Source organism: Dermacentor albipictus, chromosome 3, assembly GCF_038994185.2.
Source record: "Dermacentor albipictus isolate Rhodes 1998 colony chromosome 3, USDA_Dalb.pri_finalv2, whole genome shotgun sequence".
Classification (NCBI taxonomy): Eukaryota; Metazoa; Arthropoda; class Arachnida; order Ixodida; family Ixodidae; genus Dermacentor; species Dermacentor albipictus.
In genome coordinates, this window is record NC_091823.1 from 84,421,001 (window position 1) to 84,433,370 (window position 12,370).

The 12,370-nt window shown below is 47.3% G+C and overlaps 4 non-coding genes across 4 annotated transcripts; all 4 read right to left on the reverse strand.

The window, feature by feature from the left end:
* Positions 1-688: 688 nt before the first annotated feature.
* Positions 689-761, reverse strand: TRNAV-AAC (transfer RNA valine (anticodon AAC)). Its single transcript has one exon. It is a non-coding gene; the product is annotated as a tRNA-Val (tRNA).
* A 4,961-nt stretch (positions 762-5,722) lies between these two features.
* On the reverse strand, positions 5,723-5,795 carry TRNAV-AAC (transfer RNA valine (anticodon AAC)). The gene has a single exon. It is a non-coding gene; the product is annotated as a tRNA-Val (tRNA).
* Positions 5,796-5,871: 76 nt separating this feature from the next.
* On the reverse strand, positions 5,872-5,944 carry TRNAV-AAC (transfer RNA valine (anticodon AAC)). Its single transcript has one exon. It is a non-coding gene; the product is annotated as a tRNA-Val (tRNA).
* A 72-nt stretch (positions 5,945-6,016) lies between these two features.
* Positions 6,017-6,089, reverse strand: TRNAG-ACC (transfer RNA glycine (anticodon ACC)). Its single transcript has one exon. It is a non-coding gene; the product is annotated as a tRNA-Gly (tRNA).
* Between the last annotated feature and the right edge of the window lie 6,281 nt (positions 6,090-12,370).

Here is a 12,370-nt window from a genome sequence, read left to right on the forward strand (position 1 = left end):
ACGCGTAAATGTCACTTGACGCCCCCCTTCCAGACATTGAAAAACATCATCAAGTTCATTTTCATCAACTAATTTTGACAAAACGTCACTACTTCTATCACGCACACCGGCATTGTTGGCTCGGTCTCTAGCACTCAACACACAATTGAAGTCCCCTAATAACACAACGCGCTTATTACAGCAAACATATTGTGAAAGGTTCGAAAAAAAGAGGACACGCTCGTCTACAGAATTCGGCGCATAAACGCATATGACGCGAAACTCAAAGTCAGAGATCGTAAAGTCACATAAAACAATCCTTCCAGCCAGACAGGACAACACACTTTGAATAAGTAAACCCGGCAGCTTCTTCACCAAAAGAATGCACCCCCCGGAGGTGCCTACCGCATGACTGACCACCACAAAATACCTAGTCGTGAATCGTCGCACCATGCTCCCGGTCTCCTCCTCTCCGTCAACCTTGGTTTCCTGGACGGCTAGTACGTCTATGTCATGGTCCGTTACCAACCGTAGGACCTGACATTGCCTACGACTAGCCGCCAACCCTCGCACATTTAGTGTGGCAATACTAAGAGACGGTATTTCAGCCATCTTCATCACAAGCACAAGCACAGCTGTGCGTGAAAGTGTCGAACGAGACTTAATAGAAGAAATCCTTAAGGAACACACAAAAGAAAGAAACCCGCATTGTGCCTGCCAGGGATCGAACCTGGGACCTTCCGCGTGTTAGGCGGATGTGATAACCACTACACCACAAGCACTTTTTTTTTATTTATTGCCGGTCTTCGACATTGTACAAAGCACATAATACAAAACACAATTACAATACACAATTAACAAATACAAAACATTTTGAAAGGATATACATGCCATCAGTCCTATAAGGACTGGCGTTGTCGAATTAAAATTCTTTCAATGCTGTCAGAGGTTCTATCCTAGACAGCCATTCGGGTACACATTCTTGTATTTTCTTTATTTCAATGAAACGAGACATGCTTTCGCGGAAATACGTACGCGCAGGCCTAGCGTCCGGGTCGCAGTAATACCCAGACATCCTTGCACGCCATAAACTATGGAGGCCCTTGAGCATTATGAGGTCGAAGGGAACCCCGTCGTCATTCGTTACCGCTAAGTACCTGATGCCATGCGGATTTAACGGTAACTCCTTCTTCATTGTTCTTTGTAGGACATCCCAGAAGAACACTCCGGCCCAGCAATGCAAAAAGACATGGTCTATTGTTTCTGGTTGCTTGCAAATCAAGCAGTGCGAGCCCCAGGGTACAAGAAAGCCACGTTCTTCCATGAATGTCTTCACTGAGAGTGTTCCTGTGTGTAATTTAAAAAAGAATGTCTTTACCCCAGATGGCACCTCCATATTTTTCACTCGCTTAAGGACATCCAGTCCTGATCTTCCACTGTATAGCGCTCTGTACAATGGCACTGGAAATACAATATCGCAAATATCTTTATACAATGTTTTCTTTTTTACGTTACATAAATACTCAAAAGAAAAACGCACAGAAAGAAAGCGCACACTATCTGCAACTTCTTTAATATAGCCACGAAGCGTTCCGGGCATACTATCTGTACTAACAATAAGTGCCGGCAAAGCGCCTCTCAACCTGAGTTGGCATACAGTGCGCAGAAACGGATCACGCACATCCCGAAAAAACAAAAACCTGTTCACAAGCTGGCGTACAAAAAGATGCGCCAAACCCAGCCCCCCTTTCTTCACGTGCCGGAACAGATTGGTTCGGCTACTCCTTTCCCAGGTAGAGCCCCAGATAAAAACCGCGAACACTCTGTGCAACCTTTGCACGTTTACCCTCGAACAGTACAACGTTTGCATGACGTACCACAACTTCGTTATAAAAAACATGTTACACACAGTTGCTTTTGCGAAAATCGACAGGTTGATGCCTTTCCACCTGTCTGCTTTTTCTCTTGTTTCTTTTGCTTGGTTCGTCCAGTATTCATCGCTATTTTTGTAACTGCCCATGGGGACACCTAAGTACTTGGTCGGGGTTTTTATCCAGCTAACATTTGCAAAAAGGTCCGGGGCCGAAGACCACTCTCCGTGCCACAAACCGAGGGACTTTCCCCAGTTCACTCTACTGCCCGTCACATCACAAAAATTTTTCACTACCCTTATTGTTTCCGTCACACTTTCTTTGCTTGTACAACACACCGCGATGTCATCTGCATATGCCAAGAGCTTGATTTGTGTGGCTGCCAAGCTATACCCGCGTATTTGCTCATTCTCAGTTATTGCCAAACACATAGTTTCTATGTAAATGTCAAACAAAAGAGGACTGAGAGGGCAGCCCTGACGCACAGAACGCATGACGTTAATGGGGGCCCCCAATGATTTATTCACAATTAAGCGTGTTGTGCAGTTCTGGTGCGCCAACGCCACTCCCTCAGTGATGATGGAACCAACATTAACGTAATCCAAAATGGCAAACAAAATATCATGAGAGACACAATCAAACGCTTTCTCGAGGTCCAGCTGGAGCACCGCGACTCCACCCGAGGTGGCGTCACAGCACTCCAGCACGCACCGCATCGTGTGAATATTCGAAAAAATGGACCTTCCCTTAATACCACACGTTTGGTGATCTGCCACTATGTCATTTATGACGCTTTGAAGTCTGGCAGCCAAAACTTTCATAAAAACCTTATAATCAACATTGGTTAAAGATATTGGCCTGTAAGATGTTACTAGCCTAAGTTTCTCCACTTGGTCACTCTTAGGGATGAGTATGGTATGAGCTTTTCCAAAAGAAGGCGGCAAAGTTTTGTTATCATACGCATCATTAAATAGCTCTGTTAGTAACGGCGACAGTTCTTTCTTAAAAGCTTTATATAAACACGCGCCCAGACCGTCCGGTCCAGGTGATTTGCCTTGGTTCAAATCATCAATCGCTTTTTCAACTTCACGTTCTGTTATTTTCCATTCCAATCGTTGTTTTGTATCGTCACTCAATCGCGGCATGCGAGATAGAAAGGCCCTTCTGAATTCGTCTATATTCACTTCTTGAAACCCAAAGAGTGACTGATAATACTCTCGAAACGCTTGGCCTATGCTCTTGCTATCGTCGGCAACTGTGCCGTTCCATAAAATTCTGTCGATATGATTTCGTCGAGCTTGCGCTTTTTCGAGTCCCAGCGCCCGTTTAGTGGGCGTCTCTCCAGCTACTAATGCATTTGCTCTTGCTCGCACAATCGCACCTTGATACCGTTCCTTGTCAAGCTGCTCGATTTTTTCTTTAATGGCTCCTACATCTTGCTTATACGTCCCAGGCTCTTCGCATTCCAGCGCTATCAGCTGCTTAAGTGTCTTTCGTAAGCCCCTTTCTTTCATTTCCTTCTCAAATCGTAAGCAGCTCGATCTTTCTAAAGCTATCATTTTTACGTTTTGTTTGAAGTATTCCCATTTCTCTGCTATTGTTTCACTGTTTTCTTCACTTACTTTCCTGACTGCCTCACGTACTGCCTCTACAAATGGCTCGTCTTTTAGTAGTAAGGCATTCATTTTCCATAGTTCCCAATTAAAATCTTGTTTCTTCCGCTCCGTGCCTATATGACATTTCACAATGCAGTGATCTGAAAACGATACTGGTGCCACCGAATAACTATGGCACTTTGGAATTATGTCTTGCGATACGTATATGCGGTCTAACCGCGCATGACTACTACCTTGGAATCGTGTGTACATGACTTCCCGCTCCCCCTCCAGGCACTCACAGACATCGTCCAGTTCATTATCACTAATTAGCTTAGTCAACACACTACTGCTTTTATCGCGAATACCAGCATTATTGACTCTATCCCGAGCCCTCAAAACGCAATTGAAATCCCCCAACAAAACCATGCACTTATCAGTGCTAATATACTGAAAAAGGTTCGCGAAAAAAGAAGCACGTTCTTCCACAGCATTCGGTGCATATATGCACATGACTCTGAATTCTAATTCACGAAAAACAAAATCACAAAAAACGATCCTTCCGGTTTGACATGAAAATACATTTTTAACAACAAGGCCAGGCAACTTCTTGACAAACAGTACACAACCGGCGGACGTCCCTACCGCATGGCTCACGACCGCATAATATCTAGTCGTGAAACGCCGCACCATGCTCCCGGTCTCCTCCTCTCCGTCAACCTTTGTCTCCTGGACAGCTAGAACGTCTAGGTCTTGGTCAGTGGCCAACCGTAGGACTTGGCTTTGCCTACGCTTGGCCGCCAACCCTCTCACGTTTAGTGTGGCAATAGTGAGCGACGGATTAGGAGCCATTATGAACTAAAGTATGAGATAGACCCGGAGCATGGCGCTTACCTCTCACGACCAGCCCTCGGCTAGCCGCCTCCGGGACCGCCCGTCTTCCCGGCGTTATTCTTTTGCTGTGCTTTGTCACCAGGCTTTCTCTCGGGCGGAACATTTGGCTTCGGCTTGAAGACCGACCGCCTCCCAAGAGGCGTCTTCGCTGGTGGCCCGTCACTTGTGCTGGATGCCGCGCTGTCCTTGTCTCCGCCCTCGTCACGGGGGCGCTTGGAGGTGGCACCGAGACTAGCCGCCCGGTCCCCGTCGTTTGCATCCTCGCCCTGTTGCATCGCTGATTCAGTCTCCTCGCGTTCGCCTTCATTAGCACTTGCCTTCACAGGGTCTTCGTCCCTCTCGACACGTGCAGGCCCAGTCACCTGCTCAGCACCCTCGACTACCTTGGCTTGAGCGACCTCCGGTACCGTCGTGGCATTTGTCGTCAATGAAGGCACTTGCACACCGGCTCCCTTAGCAGCTTCTTCTGTCTCGACTGCGTCCATGACGTGCTCTGCAGCAACATCACTCGCTGCTGGTCCTGTCACGGCCGCGTAAGATTTAACGCAATCAGCGTCGACGTGGCCGAACCGTCTGCATCTCGAACAGCGGGGGACTTTGCAATCACGGCGTACGTGTCCTGTCCCTTGGCAGCGCAGGCACTGCATGGGCCGCCCAGGTACGACCACCAATGCCAGCTCTCCGCCGACGCGGACCTGGTGAGGCAGGTCTTCCACTTTAATGCCGCTTCTCAGCTTCAGTAGCACGGTCCGGGTGGTCGAGGTCTTGTCTCCCATGCCTTGGACGCGCCAACGCTCCCTGCTCACCTCTTCTACCTTGCCGAAGGTTGTGAATGCCGCCCGGACGTCCTCGTCGGAAACGCCGTACAGCAGCCAGTGAAGCGGGAGTTTCACCTGCTGGTCCTGCGGGTCGACGATGACACATCGACGCCCTTTCACCTGAAGCTCTTTCAGGGCCAACAGGCGTTTTGTTGCAGCTGCGTCACTGAGGGTCACGGCCCAGACGTGATTGACCTGGTAGGCCCCGAGGCACACAACTTCCGGCAGCAGGCTTGTGGGCGTAAGCGCATCCCGAAAATCCTCGACCTTGTACGGCCTCGCTCTTACATCACCGTGTAAAAAGACGGTGTTGAGAACAATTCGTCCTTTTGGCAGTTGGGGCAAAATAAACTGCTAGTCCCTTTCGTCGTCGTTGCTGAACCTGTTTCCGCGGCCCAAAGTGACCGCTGTCGCCGCCCCGCTTGAGGCCATGATTCAACGATCCGATCAGCTCGGCTGTCGGAAGCAGAATGACTACACCACAAGCACAGCTGTGCGTGAAAGTGTCGAACGAGACTTAATAGAAGAAATCCTTATGGAACACACAAAAGAAAGAAACCCGCATTGTGCCTGCCAGGGATCGAACCTGGGACCTTCCGCGTGTTAGGCGGATGTGATAACCACTACACCACAAGCACAGCTGTGCATGAAAGTGTCGAACGAGACTTAATAGAAGAAATCCTTAAGGAACACACAAAAGAAAGAAACCCGCATTGTGCCTGCCAGGGATCGAACCTGGGACCTTCCGCGTGTTAGGCGGATCTGATAACCACTACACCACAAGCACAGCTGTCCGTCAAAGTGTCGAACGAGACTTAATAGAAGAAATCCTTATGGAACACAAAAAATACGCGCGCATTGTGCCTGCCAGGGATCGAACCTGGGCCCTTCCGCCTGGTAGGCGGATGTGATAACCACTACACCACAAGCACAGTTATCCGTCAAAGTGTCGAACGAGACTCGCTTGGAGCCCGTTCGGCAGCGGCGTCTGCCTTTGCATGACCGGTCGAGCCGTTCTGAGAAGCGATCATCGCAACGTGCCCCGTATTACAATGGATTAATCGAAGTCCTTTCACGTTTTGAAAATCGATATTTTGTCTTAGGAGCGGGGCTTCCTCTCAGAATCGCCGCAATTTTTGCTTGGTATGAATTCTTTCTGTCCTATATAACTGATCGCAGTTTTCTGACAAATGGTCAAGTGGTCCTGTACGGATAGAATAGGTAAGTAACGTATCCAGCACCCGCACTATTCGCATGCAGTTCATACGTATCGCAAAGCTGCTGCTCGTACAGCTAGGCCCATGTTATGGCATCACTCGTAGTTAAATGCGTCTTTGTACGGAAATGTGTCGTACAAGGACGTATCCATGGCATATCCATGGTTAAGATTCGTCGTTCAAGAATCTCGACATTAAAGATTCTACCGTTAAAGGTTTCCGTGGTCGTGTGCGCGGGTATATCTATGGCCTCAGAGAAATAGCACGCTCACTCAGGCGAAAGCTTTGTGGTTGACTGTTTACGTGCTGTGGTCCGTGGTGGCAGGCTGGGTCACGTTTCCTCGCCGCCTGGGCTACCGATTACGGTACAATTCGCCGCCAAAGTGCTCGACGCGTGTTTCGTCTAGGCGCGCCGTTTCGCCTCGGGGGGCCGCCAGAGCTTCGCCTAAGCCGATTCTCACAGTACGTGGTATCTGCACGATTTTAATGCCAACGATGGTCGGAGGAATATCTGGCCGCCGTCAAATGAACAAGTGGCTACAAGGCTTTCATCGCAACATGAGCACTAGAACCAGTAATTAAGGCTTAATTAGCAATGTTATAAATTGAGTGGAAAGAGGCTTGCAGAAGTAATTCCGCAAACTTAAGGTAGAACTGCTGAATGTCAAATGTACACGCGAGCCTGCGCTTGAACACTTCTCAGTAACTAAGCAGTAGGTCGCGGGATTGAATCCCGGCCAAGGGGGCCGCATTTCGATGGGGGAGAAATGTGAAAACACTCGTGTACTTAGATTTAGGAGCACGTTAAAGAACCTCAGGTGGGTCAAATTTCCGGCGTCCCCCACTACTGCGTGTCTCATAATCAGATCGTGGTTTTGGAACATAAAACCCCCTAATTTAATTTAATTTTTTAACTTCTCAGTAACTCTGCTACACGCACACGACGCATAGTAGAAGAAGTAGCAAATGTGAATTAAACAGAGGTACACCCACAGAGGCATTCTGCGTCCTTGTCGAATCACATTACAATTTCCAGCGAAGCTGTTTCTTTCGAACAACTGCATTAATGAGTTCAATTGCCCGTAATTAAACCGCACACAATATAAACGTTGCCCGCATATTACTCGTGATATGTACCCCACTTGGACAGCGAAAAATGCGGATAACTTTTCTGTAACACTGTAATTAACCAATGTTTACACATTAAACCTTGAACGCGCACCAGACACAACGTGCTACTATTTACGTCAAGTATGAAGTCGGCGGCACTCTCAGTTTTTCGAAATCAACGGGCAAGCACATTAAGTGCTCGCCTGAATATGGAAAGAGAACAAGTATTCAGCAATTATTCGTGAATCGCGTAATTAAGTCAGAAGCTTTAAACATCCACCGCACATTTGCCATAACAGCTCTCGCTTCACCTTCGCTTTCACCTTCGCTCTCGCTTTCCTCTCAAGGCAATGCGAAATGTCGCGGGTATAATGGCCACATAACGCTTTCAAACACACACTAGGACATTCCATTTTCAAAGGCAGTAAATCACTCGCATACATTTAACTCTATATGCAGATCATCCATGCCATTCCCTCTATTTTCGCCAAATTTGATCCTGGTGGCAGTTGCATTTCTCCCACCTACAGGGTACACTCGGCCCGGTTCTTAAAAGAAGACTTATTAACAGCCTTGAGCGCTTGCATGAGCAATTTACTTCAAAGACCGCAATTATCCCATGCACTTTAAACATCACCTATGCGTCGCCCATAACCTACCATCTATTTCCACCACATATAAACAATGTGTTTAGTTTAGTTCACTGAAGACACCAGGAAAGTCTACTATGTATCTCGTATATATATATATATATATATATATATATATATATATATATATATATATATATATATATATATATATATATATATATATATATATATATATATATATATATATATATATATATATATAAGGAAGCGCTTCAGATATGTGATTTCGGATGGCTTCCTGCAGCGGTGGAGGCAAAGCTGCCGTAGGTGCGTCACTGTGAGGCAGCAGCGAGAGCTGCCTGGCCACCTCTTCACGGATAAAATCTTTGATATGCTGCGAGAGGGTCGAGTTGGTGAATTCGGTAGAAACCGCGATGCTGGAGACGGAATCGGCGTGCTGGATGTTCTGGCGGGCGATGGAACGTTGGCGGCGCAGCTCGTCAAAGCTCTGGCAGAGGTTAATGAGGACGGGTACGCTAGTTGGGCCTTTGGCCAGCAACATCTGGAATGCGCTGTCCTCGATGCCCTTGAGGATGTGTTTGATCTTGTCATCCTCTGACATGCTGGGATTGACCCGCTTGCACAAATCGAGAACATCCTCGATGTAGCTGGGGAATGTTTCTCCAGGCCGTTGTGCGCGCTGGCGTAGACGCTGTTCAGCGCGTAGCGTACGCACAGCTGGGCGATCAAACACTTCTGCAAACAGAGTCTTAAAGGCGGACCAGCTTGTAAAGTCTGATTCGTGGTTGAAGAACCAAAGTTTGGCTACGTCGGCGAGGTAGAACGGCACGTTGGTCAGCTTAGACTGGTCATCCCATCGGTTATGGGCACTTACACGTTCGTACGATGAGAGCCAGTCTTCCACGTCGTGTTCGGCGGTCCCACTAAAAATGGGTGGGTCGCGCTGACGAGGGACGCCGGCGCAGATGACAGTGGCAGCCGGTGGGGCGGGCAACGAGGTGGCGGGATCAGGCATAGTGCAAGGCGATCTTGTTGGCAGGGTTCGAGTGCGGAGCTCCAGGACGAGGCGAAGGATCTCAGCAACCTCCACCAAATGCGATGAGGTTTATTCTCGTTCACGACGTTGTGGAACGCTAGGCAAAACAAGGCACTGCAAGGGCTGTCCGAAGCACGGGGTCGCTCGAGATCACGGCACGGCCCTTCGTCTTCCTCTTCAGACGGCACATACACAGGGGCGCGTCTGCTTCATTACAATATATATATATATATATATATATATATATATATATATATATATATATATATATATATATATATATATATATATATATATATATATATATATATATATATATATATATATATATATATAGGTGTGTGTGTGTGTGCGTGCGTGCGTGCGTGTGCGCGCTGCTTGAAAGAATCAGTTGTTAGTCAGCGCCGTTGCCCATTCTTTTTCTCGCCTCCTGTTCCTTCACGTTCTTCCTGCTCAAGTCAATCATTAAGCCACAAAGGTTAACCTTTCTCCCCACACCACGCCTAACATATGTCCCTCATTTCCACCGAAGGTGAATTTCTTGTCACGCACGGTTTACCTCTAGGATAGTGGTAGACATTGTGAATAACGGCCATGTGACGCTTTCGAGCACTTTCGCAATCTTTTCAATGCCCGTCGCCAACTGACGCTCTTGAAGGTTTGCCCGTACATCGTTCATAAAATTTTCCCTGTTCCTTCGAAATGCAAACTTTATGGCACCTTAAGTTCCTTTTCAGTACATTGGGCAAAATGGTTCTTACGCGATTGTTAAAATACGTTTGCAATGTTCTGGAACGTTTGCACAAGTGATTTTCTAGAAACTATACAGCGGGCCTAAGCTTTCAACTTTTATCGTAAATCGCACAACATGCATCCCTATTCTAACTGTAAGCAAGGCACCCCGATTAGTTCACCGAGGACAACGGCGACAGCTAGTATGCGCCTCGTCTAACACGTAAATGTAGCGAACAAATAAACACTCAGTAAATATTTTCGATGCTCATAATTATCCAACACAGTTCAAACTTTCGACGCACATCCCTCATAAAATTACGCCCATCATGCTAGAAACAAAGTTACTGTCATTTTGGTTCTCCCAAAACAGCGGGAAAACTTTGTAAGTATTCCATATAATGCATAAAAATGGGCAGAATACGCGAGTTTAGCCATTTTCTTACATTGCGCCCCTAATTAACCCACACGCATAAAACATTGCCACATGTCACCCACTAAAAAGCCCCTCGGTTTCTATTCTCGAGAAATATAAGCTCGCTAAACGATCTATTGCTTCCAAAGCACCTGGAAAACACGCATATACCGTTTTCGAACGCTTCTAATCACAGTAAAAGCTTCGCTGCAGAAAAATATTACCCAGTATATGGTCTCAACTTGACATGCAATTGTGCACGTCTGGAACCATGTTGGAGGGACTTATAGCCTTGTTCATTCGACCCCCAACCTGTCGCTCGCTTGTTATGAAAACTTAACAGGCTCTATTGTATACAGTAAGCATATGTCGCCTTGATGAAGAAAGTCCACTTGTCGAAACTTTTATCTTTTTCACGTTTTGCTCATCACCTTGAATTTCCATGTCTCGCATTCCCCGCGTTTTCTGTGGATTGCTATAGTATACAGATAGACGACCGCGGAGGTAGTTAACTGGAATTCCTACGTGCTAGATACGTTCTCCGTGACCTACCTGCCTTGCCGAAAATCCAACGGAGAATGCCGACGAAAGCAGCGAGAAGTCTTCCGTCCATTCCTTTCAGCGTAGCTTAGTTCACTTTATTGTCTCATTTTAGAATGACGGAGCTTCACTTGACCACCCCTGTCATAAATGAGTGTAAGATCCAGTATAGGAGTCAGTTTCTTCGGTACCTCGCCCCCCCCTCTCCGATTTTTCTTTTCTTTATTTTTTTTTCAAGAGCGAACTCCATCGTGACTTCCATGTTCTGCGTCAAGCTAAGATAGTAAGCTCGCAACAGGGCTACGTAACGCTGTCGCGTAACCTACGAGGCGTGACCGACGAGCAGTATAAAAATAGGTGGCCTATCCGCGTGGTGATTCATGTGCGGCAATCAGAAAAGTCTGCACTGGGACGCTGGTGTCGTAGGTCGAAGCGATATCCGTCTCACCTGCAGTGAACTTTTGATAGACAGACACACCGCAAGCGATGTGAGGGCATCGGCACTAATTTGACTTTTCCACTGAAGAGCTGATCGTCGGCGACAATCGCTCATGCGCTTATACGCATACGCTCAGTGACTGAAATAAATACATAGTCACCAGCCGTTCATTGCCCCCCCCCCCAAAAAAAAAAACAATCTGACAAGCAGCAAGTCGGCACTCTCGGATTCGCGTTTTGGAAAAGACACGTTGTTGCCTGCCATAAGATCATAAATGGAGCGCCGTCAGAGCGCCGCTATTAGCTACTCCTGGATTCTGCAAAGCTGCATTGTTCAGGAGGGATAGAAGTACGTACCAGCTCGCAAAAGGCCGCCCACATGACCTCCAAGAGCGCCAGCAAAGACATGCGTGTGCAGCTACTCTTCGTTATTTTTAGAACGAGAACGAGGCACACTGATGTACTAGCTGGCTAACCACATATATTTGAATCAGCAGTGCGCTATTGTATAGGTATAGACAGGAATCACTTGGACAGATTTTTAGATTTTTCAACTAGGGTATATGCTTATCGCGGCGCTTCTGAAGAGTGACCTCACGGACAGTCTGTTGCTGCGACAACTTCGTCAAGCGCATCGCCGAAGCGCTTATCTCGTGTCTTCGCAAGAGGAACCATTCCTGTTCACCTGCGAGTACAGCATCTTGATGGCGCACGTGTAAACCCTGCCACTCACCACTGTTCTCCAATCCCTAATCTGTCCACATGACGAGAATGCGCTGACATCGACCATTACTCGTTGCAGTGCCCCGAATTGGGACAACTGCAAGGAAGCTTTCTTACATGAAAAGATGGCATGAGGATCGCAGATTAACATTACAAATATAGGGTTCAAGAATGCCAACGGTTCTTCAAGACCAGGTGACTCATTGAATCCATACTTATGAGGGACTAGAAAGCTAACAGAATACGGAAGAACTAGGTTAGGCGGTTTGGCTGAGGCGGGATGAACATTATGGAGAGGTGATACCCAATCCACTTGGCCCACTCCGCTTTTCTTGGCCGTCTTCCTTTGCTTCATCTCTTGCATTCGTGGAGGTAGCCTACAAAGACC